At 46.6% G+C, this 26,831-nt stretch overlaps 1 protein-coding gene and 1 long non-coding RNA gene across 3 annotated transcripts in view; one reads left to right on the top strand and one right to left on the bottom strand.

Annotated features, from left to right (window-relative positions):
* The window catches only part of DAB1 (DAB adaptor protein 1), an 862,015-nt gene that overhangs the window by 380,736 nt on the left and 454,448 nt on the right, over positions 1 to 26,831 (bottom strand). The window lies entirely within an intron of this gene.
* On the top strand, positions 61 to 1,683 carry LOC148505720 (uncharacterized). Its single transcript, XR_015869857.1, has 3 exons — positions 61 to 268; positions 1,180 to 1,207; positions 1,395 to 1,683. It is a non-coding gene; the product is annotated as an uncharacterized LOC148505720 (long non-coding RNA).

Raw genomic sequence — 26,831 nt, 5'->3', positions numbered from 1 at the left:
TTTCTACTTGACGGCATAAATAGGGTGGTGTCTGAAACATATTTTATCATTCCAGTTCGTTATTGTGGATGTCTGGAAACATTCCAAAACGCGGCCGCGTCGCATTGTCACCCACGACACGGGCCAGGCGTCGCAAGGAGATTGCACAGAGAGTCTCCGCCAGTCGCATTAACATCGGTCGTGCATTTAAAGATTGGATGGCTATCAAGGAACAGAAGGGCTTTACTAAGCATGAGGAGGTTGCTGCTTACCTGATTCATTCATTGAGGTAGTACTTGTCAATGTAAGATTATTATTTTGTTTTTTATGGGGTATTTTAAAATTGAGTACTCCCACGTAAAGATTAACATTTAACCCAGCTGCGTTGACCCTTTAACTGAGGCAGGTTATACAGAGTCTTATCATATGTCACTGGTTAAAAGTATTACTCAGCTGTATATGATGTATAAGCCAGACGAGGGTGTGATACCATAGGCCGATTGCTAGCTGCAAGTTTTCTGTTTGCAATTTCCCATTGGGTCACACAGCTACCAGTGTGCAGTCCCCTCGGGAGTATACTTGTGTGCAAACCCTGCTTCCTGGGTGTACCAGCGTGCAGGCCCCCACCCCCCCACCAGGCGTACCAGTGTGAATTACCCACCAGGATGTATAAGCGTGCAGTCTTCCCTCATGCGAACCGGTGGGCAGTCCCCCCTCGCTGGGTGCACCAGTGTGCAGTCCCCACTGCTGGATGTACCGGCGTGCAGTTCACCTCCCCAGGCGTACTGGTGTGCAGTAATTCTCCCCCCCCCTCCCTCCCTCCCTCTCCCCTAGGCAAACCACCATGCAACTCACCCCCCAGGCGTACCAGTGTACAGTCTCACCTTAGGTGTATCGGTGTATGTAGACCCTCCTCCACGGGTGTACCTGAGTGCAGTCCCATACAGTTGTAGCAGCATGCAGTGCTCTATCGGGTGTACCAGAATGCACTCCTTTCAAGGTATACCAGCATGCAGTGAACCATACCAGCATGCAGTCCCCCCCCTCTCCCCCCCCCCCCAGGTGTACCAACATGCAGTCTATGTAGCGACACTTGGATGAAGGAACAGCTTAGTCAGACTTTAACGTTTAACAGGCAGGTGTTCTTTTAAGTTAATATTTTTTATCGTTATGTTTTTTCTGTTTTTTTTTCATTTTTAGGACATTTGAAGCAAGCAACAAGACGTTGGTGAGTTAAATTAATTAAAGCTTTTTAAAAAAAAAACACTTTTTTAAAAATAAATAAATTATGGGTTTTTCTACTCTCTCTTACATCTTTGTTCATTTTCATGCCACTTGTCTAGTTGTGCTGGTCTCCTGTTACAAATGTTTTTGCATACAGTATGTTTTATAAATGCCCACTCTTTTTTAATTAGTTGTGAAGACGGAGCAATCAATCTGCCAATCGACCGAATCGTCAGAGGACGTCCAAGAAAGAAACGCTACACAGGACGCCTTCAGGAGGAACCTTGACTTACTTGGGAGTGGTCCCGCAGTGATAGAAAGCTGGATTTTCAAGTGATACATCTTCCCATATTGTTTCATTTTGGGCCTGGAAATCTACAGGTTTCTGTATGCGCACATCGTTCATATACGTGTGTTTACACAGAAATCTAGGCCTGATTCAGAACCGGCTCCATCGTGCGCATGCGCGAGACCAGCATAGCGACGTGCAAGCCGCCGCTATGGGTCTCGCTACAAAGGGGGCGTGCTGTCGATGTTGAGTGACAGCACGCCCCCTTTGGTGGGCGTGCCGGGGGCGTGGCTGCCCAGACGGAGGCGTTCCCATGGGAACGCCTACCGTCTGGGGCCGGCCCCACTGACATCACAAATCATGTGATAGAGCCAAAAGCACTCCAGGGCTAGCGGCAGACGTGACCCTACCACAAGGGTCTCGTCGCAAGCCCGATGGTCGCGATGGTCTTGACCATCGCGACCATCTTTTTGGCCGCTCGCTATAGCTGTGGGTGGTCACCCACAGCTATGCGAGCGGCCAGGAGGCCGCTCTAAAAAAAGAGAGCGAGGGCACTGATTCAGAGCGAGCACTCTGAAAGAGCGTCCGGCTCTGAATCAGGCCCTGTATCCCTTGTAGACTTTTTTTCATCTTTGTGAATGACTTATCCAGAAGTTTACCTGCATATTTCATTTACACAAACTGACTGATTGTAATTTATCAGTAGGTGAGGTCACTTAAGGGAAAAAAAATATTTATATGTACTGTATATATTTTATTTTTATATATAACCTTGTAAATAATTTTCTGCAAAGCTCATCCATTCTTAATTCCATTTAAGTCAGTACAATGAGACTGGGTGCAAAATGTATCAAGTCTTGGCAGTGGTCTCTTAAGAGTGTGGGGGGGTCCATGTGGGGTTGGGTATGGGATGCCGGCCATCGGGATCCCGGCGCCCAGAATTACGACACTGGCATCCTGGCAGGGTTTGGATAACATTCTCCCCCTAGCGCCTAACCCTAAGAGTAACTAAACCCTAACCCTCTCCCCCCGAGTGCCTAACCCTCCCCCTAGCGCCTAACCATAATCCTGACCCCACTTCTTACCATCGGGATGCCGGCAGTCAGGATTCTCACTGGTGTTGGGATTCTGGCACCGGCATTTTGAGCGCCGGCATCCAACATGTCGGTATTTGAACCGCATCCCTCCACGTGCAGCCTCGCAGAGCGGGCCGGGGGAAGCGGAGGGATCCGAAGGTCAGTCAGTTGGCGTCAGTTCCTGCAATCAAACTCCAGTTTCCAGAGGTTGATGAATATCCAGCAGCCACGCCGGGCCCCTAGTGATGAATGGGCCCGTTACTTCAACCATGCGGAAACGGCTATTTCTGTATGTGTAACGGGCCCATTCACATTAATGAACAGGCCTCTATGTAAGATATATGACGAGCGTTTACACTGGTGACGCGGAGAAAGTGGTTACCCTGCGATAGTGACGGCTGAGCACATGCTGAGTCTCGCAAGAGAGAGATGACGGTCCAACAACTCTCGCGTGCTAGCTCTTGAGCCCAGTGCTTTATTCTATAAGGCAGTGTTTCCCAACCTCGGTCCTCAAGGCACACTAACAGTCCAGGTTTTCGTGATATCCAGGTTTGAGCACAGATGGTTAAATCAAAATAACTGAGGTACTAATTAAGTCTCCTGTGCTCAAGTATGGCTATCCTCAAAACCTGGACTGTTAGTGTGCCTTGAGGACCGTGGTTGGGAATCCCTGCTATAAGGTGTCACGGTGATAAAAGTTATTCATTTTGTAAATAAAATAAGGTCAAACAATGTGATCTGTGCTGCAATGTGATCGAGGAGGAAATACAAGAAACTGTACATATTGAGGCTGTAAAAATAAAATAAATCTAATATATCTAATCCCGATGACTGGGCACCCACCATTGTTTCATCTGTTGTGTCTGTGTATCACTTCCATCTGCTGCACCCACATTACAAGTGCTGAAGAGTTGTCATACCTGTGTGTGCGGGGTGCCCTGTTAGACGACTTTATCCCCAGGATCCTGAACAGGGACATACAGCCAGGGGAGGCAGAGCCTCCCCTGTCATACTCCAGAGTATTGATATAAAACAGGTGTGCCTCCCCGGCCATTGACCACACCGCACGTCACTGATGCTGAGCTGGGAGAGACTGAGCCATAACCGGGAGAAAGACACAGGGGTGCTACAAGGTAGGAGTTATGGCATATTACCACAAGAAAATGGGGGTTAAATATCTAAGATACATTTTTGTTTCTACTTTTTGTGTCTGTACAATTTTTTTTCTTTTTGGTTCTTTAGTATGTTTAATTGTGTCTATTCTTTTTTACGCTAGCTTTGTATGACTCTTCATCTTTGTCTTTTTGGGTTGGTCAACATTTTTTTTTCTTTTCTTTTTATAGCACTTACTGTATGACAGCAGCCACTTTTGTTTTGATATTATTAAATCCCCCAATATCTCTACCTCACGCAAAATAACACTTAATAATGATTCTAATATTATTTATTCCACAATAAGGATCATTTGCAAAGCTGCAATAGATTGCAATGCAGGTTAAACGTACTTTGTTGCCACACCTTGCACAAATTAGCTCACTTACATACAAACAAGACGGCATATCGGGGTAAGATGTCAGCAAGGGGAAGGAGGGGGCACAAATGTAGCATGTTTTCATGGGTAGAGCTCAGCAGATTGGGTATTGTCACAAAACAAGGTCTTGTTTTGTGGGACACAATATTTGTGAGGGGAGATTTATCAAATCTTGGAGAGAGATAAAGTACCAACCAATCAGCTCCTGTCATTTTTCTAGCACAGACTGTAAAATGACAGTAATGGGGCCCATACAACAGCAATTAAAAAGATTCACAGATACTGTGTTTTTTCCCTGACGATTTAACGATTCTCTAACCCACCAAAGGGTCTGTAAAACGGCTGATCTTACCATGCACTAACAATCTACAGCCCCGATTGGTTGGTGAAATCCAACATCTTAAACAACCTGATTCACCGATTCCCATCACTTTTTGGTCGGAATCGGCAAACCCCTTACATTGTCAATTTTTACACAATCAAAACACAGCATTGCCCCAACTGATTGCTGATGTATGGGACCCATTAGAACAGTGGTCAGGGAACAGGGGGTAAATTACCCCACATGGGGTAAAAATGAAATTCCTGGGGGTAATGGACAGACAGCTGGGCATGCATATAGGTATAATATAGAATGATTCATATGCATGCCCGGCTGTGCCGCAGGGAGGCTCTAAGCCGGATGCCCGATGAGATGTTATCACCAGCGGGTAGCCCGGCTCCTTCCCTGCAGCGCCTTCTGAACTCCAGCTTCCGCCTCTCTCCATGCGCACTATGGGAGAACCGGCATGACGTCTCTTCCATAGTTCTGAGGAGCAGCCGGGCAGACAGGACGGCGGATGCAGGAGCGGGGATTAAGGTGTTTTTTTTTTTTTTTGTACAAATGGCACTACAGGGGCATTATATGGGGGCACTACTACAGGGGAATTATATGGGGGGCACTACTACAGGGGCATTATATAGAGGCACTACTACAGGGGCATTATATGGGGGCACTACTACAGGGGTATTACATGAAGGCACTACTACAGGGGCACTATATGGGGGCACTACTATATGATTTCCTTCCTTTCAAATCAAGGGGGTAACGTCGGCGTATCTAAATATATTTTGGGGTAAAAGGTAGAAAAGTTCCCTGACCCCTGCATTAGAAGCTGATTGATTGGTTCATTTTCTCTCTCCACTTTATTTCTCTCCAAGATTTGGGAGTCCCCCTGGGAGTCAAAAATAGTTTCAAGGAGATTTTGTATTATTCAGATGGGATACAGGATGCAATCCGTGTAATAAACCAATTGCATTTTATTTATAGAAATGACTTCCCTCCTGGGACAATCATTACAAGTCACAAGGCCACCACCTGCAATATCATTTGGGTATTGCTAATAAAACTCCACATAAAATATTTGTTGTTGTTGTTAGGAACAGACGGGCCTATTCAATGAGCACGGCCTGGAGCTCCATTCCAACCTGCCCCTGCCTCCACAATTAACCTCTCTCAAGTGAATCCTCTCCTCTGCCATCATTCAGCTAGACATTGCCATGTTGTACGAGTCCTGTCAGATAAGATCAGACGAGCAAGGTGTAGCATCTATGTTGAACAATGGCAGGCCTGCCTGGCTGACATGTCCGTCTCATGACTACGGTACAGACTCGCTTCCAACACAGCGCCGGAAACTGACATTAAACCGTTGAACTGATTTACCCTGTAACTGCATAATTATTCCTGAAAACATTTCTCCTTCAGCTGGCGGAACCTGCGGCACGTTAATGGGTGCTGCACGGGTGTTGCCTTTGGCGAGGGTTATGCCTGGGAGTCCGTACAGTTTTTTAGCTTCCGATCATGCGTGAAATACGCCTCGAATCACGGCCCCACGGGAATCAAAAGACATACACTGCATCAGATCACATTTCTATTCCTCTTGAGATTTTTTATTACAGCGCGGTGTCGAGATCAAAGGATACTCACTTCAGCCACCTAATGTATTTCATCGCTATAGCGAGAATGACTCTATAATGGGATTTACACCGACGTGACGGGAAGCAGCCTCTGCACGGAGCAGGCTTCTCCCTCATGAGAGCTGTTAAACAAACCACGGGGTCAGGAGCTGGAATAATGGACAAGAAATCAGACAAAAGAATTTCCCTTCCTACTTTATTTCCATTCATTCCACCTCTGGGACGCCCGGCTCCTCCATTTATCTAAGTGGACGTAGAAATGATGTTTACATTAAATAAATAGCGTTACACACGGAAAGTTAGGCACTGCGCTGAGCAAGCCTGGCTATTTACTGCTTTAATAAAAATTGATTTGTGTGTTGAAAATTATATATATTTTATTACACCGCAGTCACAGACCCGTCCGTAAATGACTTCTGACGAAAATAGACAATCCATACCGCAATTACAATTTTTACTTTTTTTTTTTCCTGCACAGTTCAACATTCAGTCGTAAAGTTTGCAAACGACGCAGTGGAGGGGGGGGGGTTCAGGAATAATCCTTTTATTTTTGCCTATGAATATGGGTGAACAGCTTTGGCTGCTGCAAATTCAAAAGGGCTAGCACCTCCAAAATGGAGGAATTTAGTATCACTTGCGATTGATCGTACAGCGCAGCGTTTTATCCCCTGGCGCCTGGCAGATCTGGAAAATCAGTGAATTACGGTTTCCCTCTCCTGTTTGGCTGGAATTACTGTAGATCGGGTTGTCAAAGCCCCTCCCCTGTTTGAACATGGCTCACTGGAGCAGGAGGGAAGGTCTTGTGAATAAACTGCCATTTCAAATAATCTGCTTAGTACATCTCCCACCTATATCTCTCTCCAAGGCTTCATACATATACCACTTGGCCTCTGAGGCTGTGCTGTTTCATCGAAGTAGATGGCTGATACTGAATATCAACATGAAGGTCAACATGGCAGTGCCAGTAAGGCAGCTCCAACTATGTGTCATCTATGAACGAGAATAAATGCAGGACTGCAGCACTATTATGTATGGATGCCCACTCCTCCTCCCTCTTACCTCACAGCAACCCAGCATACGCAGCAGTCTCCTATGCCTGTGGGGGGCGATCACACTGATCAAGCCACCCTCCACCATGGGTTTGTGCCGAGCTGAGGGTCTCACAGCATCCCCCTCCCCAGTGCCACGCCAAAGTAATTTTTTTACTCCTAAGGGGGCGTGGCTATGCCTCCTGCGATTAGGCCAGACCCCCTTTACCCGGGCCCGGCTCTCAGCACGCCTGGTGACAGGAGAGCCGTGTGCTGCAGTGTAGCATTACGTGCAGCGCCCGGCTCCTGACACAGTGAGGGAGCCGTCACTGCACACAGATTGGTCCCCGGGGGCAGTCCGCATCTTCACCGTGTGCACTACAACCCTCCCGACACCGGGTGTCACCACGGGGAGGAACCCACTGCCGTTGAGTGCACACATACATGCATGGTTCATTCTCTTTAATAACGGGCCCCAGACAGGCGCGCACGGAGTGGGGGTTTCTGAGTACCCAGAGACCTCCCCTGTCTGCTGATCACTAAGTGTAGTGCGGACCGCACTACACACTAACAAACACACAGACACTGGGTAGTACCCTCGTACTACCCGGCGGCGGTGTGTTTATTTTAGCAGCCAATGAGAGTCAGACAGACTCTCATTGGCTGCTTCATCCACGGAGGGAGCCGGCTGGAGTTCACTCATGAGCTCCACCTTCCAGCTCCCACCTCAGCGGGTGATGGGAGAGACGTCATTGCACGGGCAATGACACTGGCAATGCATGGGGGGGGCGCTACTGGGGGCACTGTATTGGGGGGCCGCTATTGGGGGCACTGCATAGAGGGGGTGGCCGCTACTGGGGGCACTGTATAGGGGGGGTCACTACTGGGGGTACTGAATAGGGGCGTGGCCCGTTCTGGGGGCACTGAATAGGGGGACTACTACTTGGGAGACTATGTAACGGGCACTACATAAGGGGCACTACTGGGGGGATTACTACTGGGGGGACTACTACTGGGGCACTACATAAGGGGCACTGCATAGGGGGGACTACTACTGGGGGCACTATATAAGGGGCACTACTGGAGGCACTACTACTGGGGGCACTGCATAGGGGGGACTACTACTGGGGGCACTATATAAGGGACACTGCAAAGGGGGGACTACTACAGGGGGCAGTACTGGGGGTACTGCATAGGGGGAACTATATGAGGGGTACTACTGGGGCAACTACATAAGGGGGACTACTGCTGGGGACACTGCAAATGGGGGGCCACTACTGGGGGGAGGGGGGTCTTTAATAAATCATGCTGGCTGTATTTATTTGCCTGCTGCATTCATGTTTTTTAGTGATAGGGGGGGGGGTGTGTGTCTGTGTCAGTCAGTGTGTGTGTACCCCGTCATAAGCTGAGCGGTATATTTTACTGTAGTGGTCCTAAATACTGTGTAAGCCGTTTCTATCTATCTATCTATCTATCTATCTAAGAAGCAACCCCACACATGAATGGTCTCAGGATGCTTTACTGTTGGCATGACACAGGACAAAGACTTTTGGAGGATGGCCTGGTGTCAAGAAGGGCAGCAAAAAAGCCACTTACATCAGGGACAGACTGATATTCTGCAAAGGTACAGGGATTGGACTGCTGAGGACTGGGGTAAAGTTATTTACTCTGATGAATCTCCTTTCGGATTGTTTGGGGCATCTGGAAAAATGCTTGTCTGGAGCAGGAAAGGTGAGCGCTACCATCAGTTCTGAGTCATGCCAACAGTAAAGCATCCTGAGACCATTCATGTGTGGGGTTGCTTCTCAGCCAAGGGAGTGGGCTCACTCTCAATTTTGCCTAAAGAACACAGCCATGAATAAAGAATGATACCAAAACATCCTCTAAGAGCAACTTCTCCCAACCATCCAAGAACAGTCTGATGATGAACAATGCCTTTTCCAGCCTGATGGAGCACCTTGTCATAAGGCAAAAGTGATAACTAAGTGGCTCGGGGAACAAAACATCGACATTTTGGGTCCATGGCCAGGAAACTCCCCAGACCATAATTCCATTGAGAACTTGTGGTCAATCTTCAAGAGGCGGGGGGACAGACAAAAACCCACAAACTCTGACAAACTCCAAGCATTGATTAGGTAAGAATGGGCGGCCATCAGTCAGTATGTGGCCCAGAAGGTGAGTGACAGCATGCCAGGGCGAATTGCAGAGGTCTTGAAAAAGATGGGTCAACACTGCAAATAATGACTCTTTGCATAAACTTAATGTCATTGTCAATAAAAGCCTTTGACACTTATGAAATGCTTGTACTGTTACCTCAGTATACTATAGTAACATCTGACATCTTTACATTTGTAAACCTTGTACCGATCCCTGCTCTTCCCGACAACACTTTGCACCCCTGCAGGAGCCGTGACCTTGACCGGCTCGACAATTTACTTACCTATTTAAATGGACACATTTGCACAAAAACAGATCTATAACTTCACAAAACTTAATTTGCACTGTGGGCCCCTTTTTCTGCAGCAAACGACCTTCCCTGTTAATAAATAGAAATCTGCTGATAATGAGGCTCGGCACCACAATGCGCCCCTGTGTGTTACTGAACATTTATAGAAAATGACGGCGCTATAAAATCCGCCGTCGGGTCTTTATAAAACATTTTTATGGCACAGATTTACCGGTTATCACAATTTGCTTTCTTCTTGCAAAAAAATCGGAAACATGAATAAATAAAATCAACCTGATTCGAAATCCGGGTTCCCGAGGCCGCGGAGGGAACACACCTGTGTTCAAGGAGCATCTTCATCCCTAGAATTAGACTCTGATCCTCATTCCTTAGTAATTAACCGTGCTATTTTAAGTACAGACCCAGCTGTACGGATGACTTCAAAATATGCTAGAGCTATAACCGTCTCATCTGTATTTTTTTCTTTCTAAAATCTGAAAATCCGTAAGCGATTACGCAAAACTCTTTATTCTGTTTTCTAATGACAACTCTGTTAAACTCATGTTTGAGTGGCTTTGGCCTGATGTTTATGGACTGTGGGACGGATTCAGAAAGGATCGTAATTGCAAAGCGCAGGGGGCATTACGTCTCCTGCTGCAATACTTACCCGAGCTGCGCTGTCCAAAGCAGCATCGGATACTCTGCGGAACATCGGCCGGCTAAGGTGACCCATGGGATCACGCAATCCGGCCACCGCAGATGACAGGATGAGACCAGAAAATCTCCGTCAGCTGACGGAGATCCTGGTCTCTTCCCTCCCGGGGGGCATCGTCTCAGTGATACATCCCCTGCCCATTACCAATATGGAGGAGCAGCGCCTGGCAACTTCGCAGGTAATAAGCTGGCATATGAGTGGCATGATGTTACTCAATCAGGGGGAGATGTATCAAACCTTCAAGAGCAATAAAGTGGAGAAGTTGCCAACAGTAACCAATCAGCTTCTGTCATCTTATAGACTGTGCTAGGTAAATGATAGCTAGATGCTGATTGGTTCCTATGGACAACTTCTCCATTTTATCTCTCTCGATGGTTTGATACATCTCCCCGTTAGTGTTTAGCATACTTGCCGACTTTCTGGCTGCTCTTTCCGGGAGCAGCCAGATTGGCAGGACGGATGGTGAGGAGGGGCGTGGCCGGAACAAGGGGGAGTGACGGGCATTTGTGGGCGTGTTGGGCCATGCGATCGCATCATTTTGGCCCTGCCCCCGCTACACAATGCCTATAACACAGGCAAACTAGACTCCTGGGGGGGTCCCCAAGTATGCCCCAGGTGTTTTTTTCATTGCAGGGGCTTGCGGCAGGTGGTTTTTTCACGATTTTTTCAACTTAACTTTAGCAACTTTAAAATATGCTGACCCCCATTTTCAAGTACCCCAAATTTGCTGGGATAAGTTATATTCTGCCAAAAAACTCCTGAATACTATTCTGCACCACGTATACAAAAACTCTATTTAGCAGCTATTGAGCCCGTTTAAAAACACCAAATACCTTTAGCAAGCCAAATCGGGGGTAACCATAGCTAACCCCCATATTAGGGCATCTTTTGGGGGGTGTCAGGCTGATTTCCCCAAATCTGACAGTACTTTCTGCTTGTTTAAGTTTCGCCGGGTCCCGTTTTCGCCTACTTTCAAACTGAATACGGGGATACGCGGGCACGCGCACAATACTTTTCCACCTGCAAAACACACGATGTAGGCGAAAAGTCCGGGAGGCGGGAAAGTATTGCTGGTCAGCTCAAATTGAATACGGCTCTTAGTGTTGATTAAACCTCTAAATAAGACACATTACAGACTGTAAAGTTACATATGGATGGGAGACAATATCTACAAACTATTAAAGAAAATGAATTAAAAGAGAAGCTATTTATATTGAAGAACTATCACTTTGTCCTTTTGAAATACTTTTTCTCTGCCTGTCTCTGTAATTGCTCACTGAAACGGCATTACACATGCAAATTAACTTAATTGTAGCATGCAATTTACCGCATTAAAATACTTGAAAATAGAACAGGCCCGAGCAGTAATTTTGCCTGTAATTTTTCATTGAATTTCCCTGTGCAAAGTCATTATGCAATCTTTATCACTCGCGGCGCGGGACACCGGGTTTTGTGATTGGAAAGCGTATTATAGTCTGCACTATTTTTAGAGGTAAATCATTTTCGCCACGGCTTATGGTCATGTCTCAGCGCTCAGATGACGCAGATGGAAATTCTGGCTTGAGAACATTTAAAGACCCTGAGAAAACTCTGGCTGCAGTTTGCCAAAGAGACAAAAAAAACATGGAGGTCATTTTATCGCAGTCTTGGATCCACCCTGGCGCATTCGTTTATGGTGTGAGCTGGCCATTGGCCACCTGTGCAGAGGGGAGGAGTTGGGTGTTCCTAAGCAGTACAGAGACAAGTTTTCCTTTAGTGAGGCTGGATTATTGTTAGGTATATTTACCTACTTTATGGATATCTCCTCTGGGAGATAGCAGAGGGGAGGGGCAAAGTAGAGCCTGATTCAGTTTAGTACGTACTAATCCAATTGTTTGGGGTCTGCACAAGCAAGCAGCTTTATGCAGGATGGTCATTGCAGCAGGGCTGGGGCCTCTATGCGGGATGCAAAAAACAAAGTACCCCCACAGAGGTTACCAGCCCAGTACTACTTCCTGGACCAACTAGACTGTAGAGGCTGCGATTTGTGTAGGGTGGATTGTGGGTGTGGTTACTTTATGCCCTGACTTTTTTTCTCCTGTTACATGGAGTTAAGTCTTTGAACACGGTTGGGTACGGAATGTCAGCGCTCAGGATCCAGGTGGTCAAAATCCCGACTCCGGCATCCTGACAGGGTTAGGATACCAACATCTGCCGGTAGGTATCCTAACCCGCACCCTCCCTCCCCGCACCCTGAACCTAACCCTCCCCCCGTAATGCCTAACCCTTCTCCTAGTGCCTATCCCTAACACCTAACCCTCCCATAACCCCGCTACTTACCTTTGGGAATCCCGGGGCTGGGATTCTGACAGGTGTCGGGATTCCGGCGCCAGTATTCTAAGCACTGGCATTCCATGTGCCGAGATATTGACCGCATCCCCTTTGAACATGCATATGCAGAAAAAAGGCACATCGCAGTGATGGATCACCAGCAGCACAGAGTAAATCAGATAAGTGAGGACTGGGCTGCATGTGACAGGGGCAGTGACATGATGTGAGGAAGGGAATGGAGGCAGCAGGAAGCCACAGACTGAGAGCTATGTAGTGGAACGAGCAGTATCCCCCAGCAGCACAGAGTATATCAGGAGATGAGGGATGTGTTAGTGAGGACAGGGCTGCATGTGACAGGGGAAGTGACAGGATGTGAGGAGGGGAATGGAGGCAGCAGGAAGCCACAGCCTTAGAGTTATATAGTGGAAGGAGCAGTATCCCCAGCAGCACAGAGTATATCAGGAGATGAGTGATGTGTTAGGACAGGGCTGCATGTGACAGGGGGGGTGACATGATGTGAGCAGGGGAATGGAGGAAGCAGGAAGCCACAGACTGAGAGTTATATAGTGGAAGGAGCAGTATCCCCAGCAGCACAGAGTATATCAGGAGATGAGTGATGTCTTAGTGAGGACAGGGCTGTATGTGACAGGGGCAGTGATATGATGTGAGGAGGGGAATGGAGGCAGCAGGAAGCCACAGCCTGAGAGTTATATAGTGGAAGGAGCAGTGTCCCCAGCAGCACAGAGTATGTCAGGAGATGGGTGATGTGTTAGTGAGGACAGGGCTGTATGTAACAGGGGCAGTGATATGATGTGAGGAGGGGAATGGAGGCAGCAGGAGGCCACAGCTTGAGAGTTATATAGTGGAAGGAGCAGTGTCCCCAGCAGCACAGAGTATGTCAGGAGATGAGTGATGTGTTAGTGAGGACAGGGCTGCATGTGACAGGGGCAGTGACAGGATGTGAGGAGGGGAATGGAGGCAGCAGGAAGCCACAGACTGAGATTTATATAGTGGAAGAAGGGTCCCCACACTGCTCAGAATAGGGATGTGAGGCTCTTGTTACACTGATTCAGGAAAACTGTTGTCTCAAAAGTACCTCTGTATGAAACAATGGCCCTCATTCAGAGCCGTTCGCTATTTGCGGTCGTTCGTTTAAAAACAAGGGGTGGCTATTCAAATGATCCGTACGCACATTGCAGTCTGTTCACACCTCTAAGCCTGAACGAACGAGCAAAACATACGCTCGTTTATTTGTTAAAAACGCCCCCTGGCCGCTCGCACCATACGTCATGTCCGCTATTTATTAGATTAATCGAGTACATCGACCAGCGTATGAACTGCTCGCTATTCTTGTGGTTGGTGTTTGCTACCACAAATTTGCGAGCAGTTCTGGCTATAAAATAACCCAGTGACGTGGTCATTGACGCTGCTGTTTTAAATATACACACCCATAAAACGCCCGTTTTGACCTTTAAGCACGCCTGCTTTCGGATCTCCACTCCCCATTTTCAAGCACCTTCCCCTGTTACCACCCACATACGCCTCATTCTGTCACTCAAAATAGCAGGCACTCGCTATATAGCGTACAAACGATTTTCGGCCGCACTGACTGGTTCGCGCATGCGTACTAAAAAGCGTACGCATGCGCAGATGTGCAAACATCGCTCGGAACGAGCGTACTGCCGCTAACGAGCGGCTCTGAATGAGGGCCAATGTTCATAAATTCAAGTTGTTTTTGCCCAACCTGATATGTGATAGGACCTAGGCATTGGGACTTTCAATTCCTTTGGTTTTATAACGTAGCATTCACCAGCAAATTCCCTCCCTCCACTTGTATCGTCCCCATCTTAATTTATTTCACGTACGTAATACAATATGTATACGCTTGTTATTGTGTATAGGCCTGTAATTACGGAACTTTGTGGTGCCCTATAAATAATATTATTAATGATAATGGGCATTGCATTTATATTAGCCTACAGCTACCAGCTCTAGAAAGATCATTTTATGCCCAGTGCCTAAGAAATGTTGCGCGCATGCAATACTGTGACATAATGACTTACACTTATTTGTACAGCCCAATTAGCCAGGACATTAGCCGCCATGATTACGGATAATGTTAGGAATGGGAAAGCCGGCGGTGTAATAACAAATCTTACCTCTCTTTATCACTTGTTCCGTTATTGACTTTTCAATAAATAACATCTAGGGAAGTAATACATAATTAATGTACCAGTGACAGATGTCTAATGTGACCCCATGGTCTTTAGTGGGATAACGCAGCGAGTGACCTGTGACTCGGATACTATGACATCACCCGCCATTTCATCTTCATTACATCTGTCTAGTTAAATGATCTATTACTACTGAGCTGAATGGTGCTTGGAGTGGACCAAGAGCCGGTTTCCTTATAGCAAAAGTAAAATATCATCTGGACTTACAATGAGGAAATGAAAGACTTTTTATTGGGATCTTTACAGCTGCTCCACCACGAGCCAGGCGACAATAAGGGGGCGTTACCGGCAGCACCCATAAGTGCAGTGGTGGGCGGGCATCCTCAGGATGCCCAATCGGCTGCATATAGAATGTAGAGTTCCCGTCTGGAGCGCTCTGCGCTTGCTACCGCAGCGATTGTGGCTGCAGGGTTCCGTTCCGGTCATCCTGCTTAGCCAGGAGCAACGGGCTTTGGGCGGAGACGCTGTCGCCCACAGAGCCTCTGCAATCTGCGCGACAGCATCGGTCGCCCATAACTACGGCCCTGCATCTATAGATGTATCATATATAAGGAAAAAACGCACGTTGCCAGAATAATCAAGCAGAACAAATATTTTGGATCGCATATTATTAATACGGACAACTTTCTTTTGACCGTGCGCAATTTTTTTTTTAAACAATGGTGCATACATACACGTAGCGATCTGTCAGCGATGCGATATCGCTGACAGATTGTTATGCACCCTCCCTGGTATATGCTGGATGATCAATATCGATCATCCACCACTCCAACTACTTACCGAAAGCTATAGCGACCCGTGATCAACGATCGCAGGTCCCTATAGTAACTTGCTCGATATCAAGCAAGTTGACCGGCATGCACGGGCGATGGACCATAAGGTAAGTTGGTAGGGACCATTTAAAAGAAAGATTTGAAAGGTAGCGATAACCTTATCGTTCAAATATTCCTTTTAAATCGCTACATGTGTATGCACCAGCCAGAGCCGTAACTAGACTTTTTGGTGCCCTGTGCCAGAAAGAGCATTGGCGCCCCCTCATTTTTCAAAGGGACATAATGCACCCAAAAAAGGGCCATGGCCTCATGGGGAAGGGCCAGGGAAGAGATAGGGGAGGCCAGGAGATGCTGGGGATGAAATAAGAGGAAGCTACAAGCAAGAATGATAATAAACAGAAATTTGACAGGCCCAAACAGCGCCCCCTGCCCTGTGGTGCCCTGTGCGATGACACCGGCCGCACTACCCCTAGATACGGCCCTGATGCACCATTACAGTCTCAATAACTATCACAAGTCATTTAGAAAAAAGGGGCCTGATTCAGAGCCGCTCGTAAGCGGCCGCTCGTTCGCTCCGAGCAATGTTTGCCCAACTGCGCATGCGTACGGATCGTAATACGCATGCGCGAACCAGTCAGTGCGGTCGAAATTCATGTGCTCGCAAAATAGCGAATGCCTGAAAATTTGAGTGACAGAAAGAGGCGTATGTGGGTGGTAACGGGGGAAGGTGCTTGAAAACGGGGAGTGGAGATCCAAACGCAGGCGTGCTTAAAGGTCAAAACGGGCGTTTTATGGGTGTGCATAATTAAAACAGCAGCGTCACTGACCACGTCACTGGGTTATTTTATAGTCAGAACTGCTCGCAAAATTGTGGTAGGAAAAACCAACCCCAAGAATAGCGAGCAGTTCATACCCTGGTCGATGTACTCGATTAATCTAATAAATAGCGGACATGACGTAGGATGCGAGCGGCCAGGGGGCGTATTTTTTCAAAAAACGACCGCAAGTTTGGTTCGCTCGTTCAGACCTAGAGGCGTGAACAGACCGCAAAGAGCGAACGGTTGATTTGAATAGCCACCCCTATTTTCTGGACAAGCGAGCGCTAATTGCGTCCGGCTCTGAATCAGGCCCAAAGTCCTCAAAATGCCTGCTCGCCCCTCAAATGGTGACATGTGAAACCCAGTGCTCATATTCAAATGTAAAACTCCCCCGAAAGGCGACTTTCCAAGAGATATCGTAATTCGGGCAAACGAGAATGGCTTCATGAAATCTGGCGCAACAGGAAAGGGTCTCTCTTTCACCCCCTATGGACTTTTAGTCATGGACGCAATGCGCTCACAGTTACTGCCGTCTGTGAAAAACGAGAGTGAGAAAGAATTTGCTGCATTAGAGATAATTCCTGGTAGCAGATTAATGAAAATACTTCAAGCGTTAGATCTGCCGTTAACAAAGCAATCAATGGCCAAGTATGGAAACAATGGGAAGGATGGATCTCAGGGATGGTTCAGACTTTGAGGGTTTTTAATGAATGCAACATTGGTTTGAATGCTGAGTAATTTATTTAGCATACTGTAACATGTACCGTATGTATACATGTGACAAATGTATGTACCATATGTATGTAGTGTGTATACTGTACATAAGCAGCTTATGTTTTGTGTTTTTCATGTTCCCAGACTGGCCTGGTCAGGCTATAACAGTGTAATGTGCGGTGTGGGGTCCTCCGGGCATGATGTGACACAGCCCCAGCACTGGGCTCACCCCAGGCCCACAAAAAATGTGCTTCCTAGGATAAAAACAGGCCCATTCTGAAAGCACTATGGCTCTTTCCAACATCCTACCCCGATGGTATTGTGGTAAGAAACAGTTAAATATAGAAAAAGGAATGGGTATGAAGGACCGGCGGCCGTATAGCCGCCAGTTCATATCCCGACGCTGGCAGCCCAAAGGGAGAAGATCCCGACAGGGTAGGTGAGTACCCTCTCCCTATGCCTCTCCCCCCCTAACTCTCCCTTAGTGGTGCCTAACCCTAACCTCCCCCCTAGTGCCTAACCCCAAGCTCCCCCCGGGGGTGCCTAACCCCCCTCACTGCACCCTAAACCTAATCCTACTGGGGGTGCCTACTAACCCTCCCCCCTAGAGGTGTTTAACCCTAACCTCCCCCCAAAACCTAACCCTGCTATGCTCCCTAAACCTAACTCTCCCTCCCCCCCGTGGCTAACGCTAAGGGTGCCCTGGACTTAACCTTGTTCGGTCTGGCGTCTGTCGGCTTTCCGTCAGTATTTCAACGCCTATCTTAAGTCCCTTGCCAGGATTCGGGTGTCGGTATTGAGATCAGCGGCCGCAATAACTACATCCCATAGGAAACTGGGGCAGCACAGTGAGGCGATGGTTAGCCTTGCTGCCTCACGCCACTAAAGTCATGAGTTTGATTCCAACCGGGGCACCACTTCATACAGGATACTTTTGATATCTAGACAGCAGGGTTTCCGGCGGTCATAATGCTGACGCCAGAATCCAGACACTTATCAAAATACCGACGCCAGCTTGCCGACCACCAGAATCCCGAAGGTAAGTAGTGTGGTTGGGGGGGGAGGGTTAGGCACTAACGGAGGAGGGTTAGGTTTAGGTACCGGGGAGCAGAGTCGTAGCTAGGGTAGTGCGGCCGGTGCCATCGCACAGGGCACCACAGGTTAGGGGGTGCTGTTTGGGCCTGTAAAATTTCTGTTTATTATCATTCTCACTTGTAGCTTCCTCTTATTTCATCCCCAGCATCTCCTGGCCTCTCCTATCTCTTCCCTGGCCCTTCCCCATGAAGCCATGGCCCTTTTTTGGGTGCCTTATGTCCCTTTGAATAATGAGGGGAGTGCCAATGCTCTTTCTGGCACAGGGCACCAAAAAGTCTAGTTGAGGCTCTGCCTGGGAGGGAGGGTTATGTTTAGGCACTAGGGGGTGAGGTTAGGTTTAGGCATCGGTGAGGGTTAGGTATGGTATACTTACCTTCAGCCGTCGGATACTAACCCAGTCAGGATTCTGACCGCTGGATTCCAAATGCCGGCACTAGAGGGAAGGGTAGGCTTTAGGGATAGCACAAAAATACTTACCTGAACACCGGAGGATCGGAGGTCTGACCTGGAAGTGATGGTCACATGATCACCATGACCCGGAAGCTGCGCTGGAGCTGCTGCAGCCATCGGGAGCAGCTAAGTGACCGCTGGGTTACCAGGGAAGATATGTCTACATTCTAACATTTCACAACTGTCTAAATAATGACTGTCGACATATCATACTACACTTAAAATAAGAGTCTGTATTTCTAATGTAATCTCTGTGCATCGTGCAAGTACAAAGCAACATGTACCAAAAGTCGTAAGCCCGAAGGCTGACAATTAGGCATGAGGGACATTAAACCACGAGTGTTTTGAGTGTTGCCAGTTTAATACGGTGTTGGTCAGTGCCCCTTTTAAGTTTAGATGGTCTTAGGCAGCCAATGAATGCTCATGGGGGTGTGGCCTAGGGGTATTTAAAGGAGAGCTTCATGTAAATCTGTCTCTTTGTTCCAAATTTTCCCACCCTCCCTCCCTCCCTCTTTGTTGTTTGATTGTATGTTTGAGGTTTATTGTATGTTACGGAAAGAACGGCACTTGGTTAGTTATGTTAATAGTTAGGCTTAGTGGGTGCGCTCTCCTTGAAAGTGGAGCAAGGTGCCAGCCAATTGTCCTGGACGGAAAACGGCTATACCACCCGTAAGGGTGCTGAGAAGAAAGGAGAGTTGATCACCAATGCTTGGCTTGTGTGTGTGTTTGTTTGATCTTTTTGTTGTTATTGTCATGTGAGTTCTTTTTGAGCCATCACCAATATTAGTATTAACTTATAGTCAAAAAATTCTAATGTTTGTCAAAAATAAAATTGACAAAGATTTTAAAACGCCAACACTGTTGTCTGTGTATTTATTTTAGTAGTTAAGTTGCATTAATTATAAGGTATTATAAGGGTACACAAAAAATACATGTTAGTGAGTTTATTATCCCCTTAAAAAGGAAACATGAGCCAACACAATATCAATTTCCCTTTTTTATCACTAACTTGACTGAGACCCGCTGTGTTACACGGCCTTGAAAGCACAGCGTGGGCCGGGGGAGGCACAGAGCAATTATCAAACTTTCAACACTGTAAAATCACTGGGACCAATTCGGGCAGCGACCTTCTCTAAACTGGGTTTTGCACCTAAAGCGAGGCGCCACTTTCTTGTGTTGGTACATCTGCTCAATGCAGTTCTCTTGTGTAGGGTACAGCCCTCCCGGAGATAGCCTGAACCTCATTTAAAGCACCTGTGAATAATTAATTATATTAATACAACATTAGGATAGAAGCCAAATCACTGGCAGAGAGGTTGAGAACGCCTTCTGTTTCCAAGACTGCTTGGTGCATTCAGCCAAAGATGGTTCTGAAAATAGATGGCATCCTCCCGAGACCAGGATCGAGGCACTGGCAGTTCTTGCGTTATAACCTGTCAATATCCACATCTGGCATGTGTTAATTACATAAATTCAATGTCTCATATAAACAATTGCCTAATTCGAGGTTAATAAATCCTAGAGATTTGATTGAAAATACATTTGTTGCAATTAAGACAATGAAGTACCTAGAACCGAGCGAGAGACATTACAGAAATGCATAATATGGTGATAAAACTATATAAATAATCTAGACCTGGGGTAGGTAACCTGTGTCACTCAAGCTGCTGTGGCACTATAAATCCCAGCATGCCCTGACACAGTTTTAGCATGCCCTAACAGCATAACTACACTGGGAAAGCTGGGAAGGTCAGATCATCAATTATCATCATAATTTATGATATCTGCCAGGTAATGATCTTTTCTCGTTAATATTTTTTTACATTAAAAATTATAATAATAACAATAATAATAATTAAAGAGCATGTGGACAATAATTTGTGTACTTAATGCAAGATGAACCGTTCCCAAATTGTCCAATTTATTGAGTATATTGCAGTTCCTCCCATTGTGTCTTATAATTTTAATTAAGAATCATTTTCATTTCCTCAGAGTTCGCAGAGGAGAGAAGGTTATGTTTCAGGAAAACTAATAAACTCACAATGAAACCACGTCAGCGAGTTATCAGGGCCGAGTGATTATTTGGATCTTTGCGTGTTTATCCCGTGGTCTGAGGTCTGTGAGCGTGACGTGTCTTATTGTGTGATCTGTAGGAACACGCATGCACAGTAGCAAAGAAGCACATGTATACACTGTATAATGAGGACAGATCACAGCTCCTAGCTATATGTCATTCATAAAACAATTCTATTTAAAAATCAATCATTATGTTAATAGAAATAATTATAATAATTCAAATAATATAACAAAACTTTACTAATTTAATCTGCTTTAAACACTTTTAGGGGTATTCAATATGGGTGCGATAACATCGTTTTTTGCGTTAATATCGCACTTTTTAACGTTTTTTTTGCGTTAATATCACTTGTTGTAGTTTTACACCGTATTCAATTTCAAAGACTTATCGCAGTTTTGAAAAGTCTTTGATAAAAAACGGTGATAACTTTTCACCATTGAATAGGTGTCGAAAAAAAGTGCAGAATTGGGGTTTAGGGGTGCAGGCTTAAAAAAAAACCTGCACCCCTGAGATTGACATTTAAAAAAGAACTGTGTCAAAAAAAGTTTTTTTAAAAAAATAGGGACACCCCAAAAAATTAATTTCAAAATTGGGGTGTTAAACAATAGGGAAATAGGTTCAGGGCTATTCTGCAAGTATGCGGCAGGTGTTTTCTAGAATAGATTTATAGCGGCAGGTGCACAATTGCAGAATTTTAAAAAAATTACTTTAGGGACACCAAAATATGCTAGTACCCATTTTCATGTACCCCAAATTTGATGGGACCACTTAAAAAAATGAAAAAAATAACCTAAGTGCTCTTCTGCATCACTTCTTCAATGTCGGGAAAAAAACACCTGCTGCGGCTATTTAAATCCCCGACTTTAAATTAAAGGCTAAAACGGGGGTACCCATAGTGTTTCCCCATGTTTTTACAACTTTAGGGGGGCTTACAATTATTTAAGGAAAAATTCGTAACTTTACGCAAATCGAACTTCGGAGTTTCCCGTTTTCGTTAATTTTATTTTGAATACGGGAATAAGCAGGAGCGCGCACCATACCTTTACGCAGACAAAAACTCCGATATGAAACGTTAACTTCGCCAGGGAAGTTTTAGGGGTCTATTTACTAAGCAGTGTTAGGAGAAGTGAAAACTGAAGAGTGAAAAGTGATAAGGTGCCAGCCAATCAGCTCCCAACTGTCATTTTTCAAACACAGCCTGTGAGATGGCAGTTGGGAGCTGATTGGCTGGCACCTTATCACTTTTCACTTCTCCTAACACTGCTTAGTAAATAGACCCCTTAGGGGCCCATTCATGATCACTGATGGGCCACATATACATGCGGAAAAGCTGGTTTCATCATCTTTTTACTCAGCAATGTTTTTTTAACATGAAAAATACGGAAACTATGATTTCCGTATTTTTTATGTAATTCCCTTATTCAGCAATGGGATAATGGAGAAGACAATGCATTTATCTTCTCCACTAATTCCCATCTCGCTGAGTACCGCACTGTAGGGATCAGCCATTGATCTCTACAGTGCTTTAACACTTTTTGCTATTCAGCAAAGCAAAAAAGTGTTAAATCACTCCGAACATATTGACTTCATATAACGCCATCTCAGAATGGCGTTATATGAAGAAAATACTTAAATATCCCGAAAACTGGGACAGAAGGAAATTTTCCCATAAGTCCCTGCAGCATCTTGTAAGTCCGCCCAGTCTCCGTGACTGCTTCCTGGTGATCGGCGGCATGTAAGGCCAATTAGAGCCTGTTAAACCTGCCGAAATTGATTGACATGTGTATACAGGCTTTATACTAGCCTGTATACATGTATATTTATGTGCGGTTATATTTAACATTTATATATAAATGTTAAATATAAAAGCACCATAAATATACATGTATACAGGCTAGTATAAAGCCTGTATACACATGTCAATCAGTTTGGACAGGCAGGAGATGTACTTACCCCGTCGGCGGTCACCGCAAGCAGGGACGGAGACTATTGACTGAGCATGCGCAAAGGAACAAACAGAAGGGATTGTTTTCGGAATCCCTAAAACAAAGCCTTCTGTGACATCGTAGGGTGTTACCGCAACCGCTGTCCTTGCACAAAATATTGCTGAATAGCAGCAACAAATTTTCATAGTTGATAAAAACTCGTGACGATGTTGCCCGATAATATTCTGGGCAACATCGTCACTCCTGCTGAATAGACCCCTTAGTAACTGACCTATTCATTATTCGGGCCACCTAGTATTCATCAAACCGAACGTTTTCGGAGTTTGCTTGTGGGAAACATCGCCATCTTCACATGGTGCTGATTCCCAGCTCCCTGCTCCTTTCCAGGGCCGGATTAAGGAAGGGATGACAGGGGCGATCGTCCCTGGGCCCCTACACACGGAGGGGGCCCCACACAGGGTCAGTGTGACCCTGCCAAGAGCAGGTTACTAGTGACACCTGTTCCCGGATTGAGGCTCACTGCTGCGATTCGCTATTAATGTATGCCGCAGCACAGTCAGTGCCGCTGCACAGCGCAGAGCGATTCCCGAGTCTTCTCACCGGCGCCATGTGACACATTACGTCCGCGACGCCAATGAGAGGACCAGGGAGCAGCTCTGCCGGGAGGAGGTCACGCCGGCACTCAGGTAAGTCAGGGACGGAGGCTTTGGGGGTGGGAGGGCAGAAGGCTTAGGGGGAAGGGGGGAAGCTCCGTGTGGCTTGAAGGGGACCCCACAGTTTAGTTGCCCTGGGGCCCCCACAAGCCTTAATCCGGCCCTTCTCCTGTCTATGGGATTGCAAAGGGGGATCCAACCGCACTGTGACCCTGCAACTGTGCACATGCATGACTTTTGTAAAAACCACACTTTAGTAAATTTACCCCAAGATGTAGCCGGTACCCACACTCCACACTTCCATGCAGCGCCGTAACTAGCTATATGCGACCGGTGCCATTGCACAGAGCGCAGCGGCTCTGCACCATCGCCCACCCCGGCCCTTGCTCCTGGCTAGCGGGGTGCCTGTAACGGCACCCTGCAGCCAGGATTGCTGCTGCAGCACCCACGAAGCATCCCGTGGATGCTCCAGATGGGCACCCTGCACAGTAAATGCAGCCGATCGGGGGTCCTGAGGATGCCTGGTCAGCGCTGCACTTACCTGAGCCGCCGGTCACGCCACCTTCTCTACGACGTACTGTAATGGCGTTGTGCGCACTCAGAGTGCAGGGCCGGCACAGGGCGCATTTGTGCCCTGTTATGGCCCTGCTTCCCTATGAGCGCTGCTTCCCGGATAAGTTGTCAGTAATATTAATTTCTTGTAGTTACAGGATGATGGATAACCCTATATGAATGAACCACACGTTGTCACTCAGACAAACTTGTTATTGACAGTAAAACATATTGGTCACAAAAATTGTTTTCAGCCGGATTATAGCTGCAAGATTTCACTTTGTACTGAAATAAAAGTTGAAGTCAAACACATGTTCACTTCTGTACAGACCTATATCGCTTGGTGAGTGCGGTATAACTGTACTGTGTTTAATTTGAGCTGTTCCACCCTCTAGGACGCTGTTACCATTACAAACTATAATTGCTTTCCAGAAAGATCATAAGTTCAGGGACATGTGTAAGTGGGGGAGGCATTCCAAAACGGAAGTAAATGGTTCCAGTCAAACAATGGGAATGAAATATTACGGACGGTAAAAATAGGGCAAAAAAAAAATAAAAAAATTTTTTATTGGAAGGTAATGAAATTCTGCTCGGGCTGAAGTAAAACGGTAAAACGCTCCCTGATCCGCTCCTTAACTTATTACATTTATATCAGTTGAGTATTACTCCTGTCTAATTATAGATTTTGTGAAAGTGGAAGCAGATACATGAGTGTCAAAGGTTAATAGAATTTTTTTTAAATACACTTTTGCCATTAGTAATGTTAATGTCTCCCTGGCCATTTGCCATATTAAACGGAGCACTTACGGGGTGACCTGGAATACTGCGGCTTCTAATTGCCCAGTATACTCCTGTCTTGTGTCTATTTTGCATCGGTTTCCTGATCACAGGTGTGATATTTAAAACCCATATAACGGATTCGGAGAAAGAATATTTATTTATAATTTTAGAACAGATACATCGTTGCTGGACGACCTGATAAAAATATAGCATACTGCACTGCCTGGGCTGTTTGTAGGAAAACTATTTCCTAGGGGTAATGTATAGTATGTATTATGTCAGACTAATTCAATCTGGAAAAATTACAGGACTACATTGCTATGTAAAATGAAGAACGTGGTTAGAAACTCCTCACTCAATTATTGAGTGTACAATACAGCCCAAATGTCCAACTTACATAATATAATGCCAAGAGCTCTCCTATCATCTTCCCTGTAATACTGCAGCTGAACTGTCCAGTATATTACTTACTCACCAGCTGTCCAGGATGTAATGTAGCCCCAAAATGTTCATGGTATAAGACAGTGTCTGATTGTCCGTTATTCAATACAACCCCTCAATTATCAAACATAAATACACTATGTAGGCAAAAGTGATGGACACTGACAGCAAATAGATCAACAAGATGTTATTGACGTCAGTACATTGTAGGTCCACCATGTGCAGTGATTACTGCAGACGCCCTTCTTGGCCAACTGTCCACAAGTTCCTGGACAACAGCCGGTGGTATGTTCTGCCATTCCGCCTTAAGTACAGCTACCGACTGTGACACTGAAGAAGGTCGAGTTGGCCTAGAACACACTAGAGATGAGCGGTTCGGATTCTGTGGAATCCGAACCGCTCCGAACATAGGGGATCCGAGTCCACCCGAACCCTGTTCGGGTGTTCCCCGCCTGACTCGGATCCCCGTTCGGGGCCGAACGGCGGCCTCCTAATGCCGGATCCTCGCGAGAGAATCCAACGTCAGGACTCCTCTAGTGTAGGGCAGACCGCTGTGATAGCGGTCTGCCCTACACAGAACAAACACACAGCCGCCAGCTGCAGCTGTGTGTTTGTAATAGCAGCCAATGAGAGTCAGGCAGACTCTCATTGGCTGCTGCACGGAGGGAGCCGGTTGGAGCTCACTCATGAGCTTCGTCTTCCGGCTCCCTCCGCGCGTAATAGAGCAGCAGAGCGGGACGGACGGCGGCAGGAGCGGGGATTCAGGTAAGTTTTTTTTCTTTTTTTGTGTGTTTTTAAGGGGGCACTACTGGGGGCATGCTACTGGGGGGCATGCTAATGAGGGCACTGCTACTGGGGGGCATGCTAATGGGGGCACTACTACTGGGGGCCTGCTACAGGGGGCATACTACTGGGGGCATGCTAATGGGGGCACTGCTACTGGGGGGCATACTACTGGGGGGCATACTACTGAGGGCATGCTAATGGGGGCACTGCTACTGGGGGCACTACTACTGGGGGCCTGCTACAGGGGGCATACTATTGAGGGCATGCTAATGGGGGCACTGCTACTGGGGGGCATACTACTGGGGGCATGTTAATGGGGCACTGCTACTGGGGGCATACTACTACTGGGGGCACTACTACTGGGGGCCTGCTAATGGGGGCACTGCTACTGGGGGGCATACTACTACTGGGGGCACTGCATAGGGGGCTCTACTACTAAGGGGACTGCATAGGGGGCACCACTACTGTGGGTATTGTGTAAGGGACACCACTGCTGTGGGCTTTGTGTATAAGGGTCACTACTGTGGGCATTGTGTAAAAGGGTCACTACTGTGGGCATTGTGTAAAAGGGCCACTACTGTGTGTGGTAACATAAATCAGAGACACTACTTTATGGTGTAATGTGAATCAGGGGCACTATGTGCGGTGTAATGTGAATAAGATTGTGCACTGTGACTCCTTGGGCCGTAGCCCACTTTGTAAACAAGTACTGTGACTCTGCTGGCCGTACCCCACTGGGTGGGTGCCCTACTTTTCATTTCTGCCACTGCTGTGTGGCAATGTGTCATAGATGTGCTTTATACTGTGGTGTCGGTGTCGTTGTGCCGCTGCTTTGTCGCTTAGTAACCAGTCAGCTCACTGAAACCTTTGGCCAATAATGGTGAAAACTATAATTTAAACTGCGAGGTGGTCTAAATTGACTGTAAATGACTGGAAATTAAGGTTATTGAGGTTAATA

Source organism: Taudactylus pleione, unplaced genomic scaffold (assembly GCF_031769625.1).
Source record: "Taudactylus pleione unplaced genomic scaffold, aTauple2 ptg000442l, whole genome shotgun sequence".
Lineage (NCBI taxonomy): Eukaryota > Metazoa > Chordata > Amphibia > Anura > Myobatrachidae > Taudactylus > Taudactylus pleione.
Note: the sequence above shows the minus strand (reverse complement) of the source record. Positions and strands in the feature narration are given on the sequence as shown.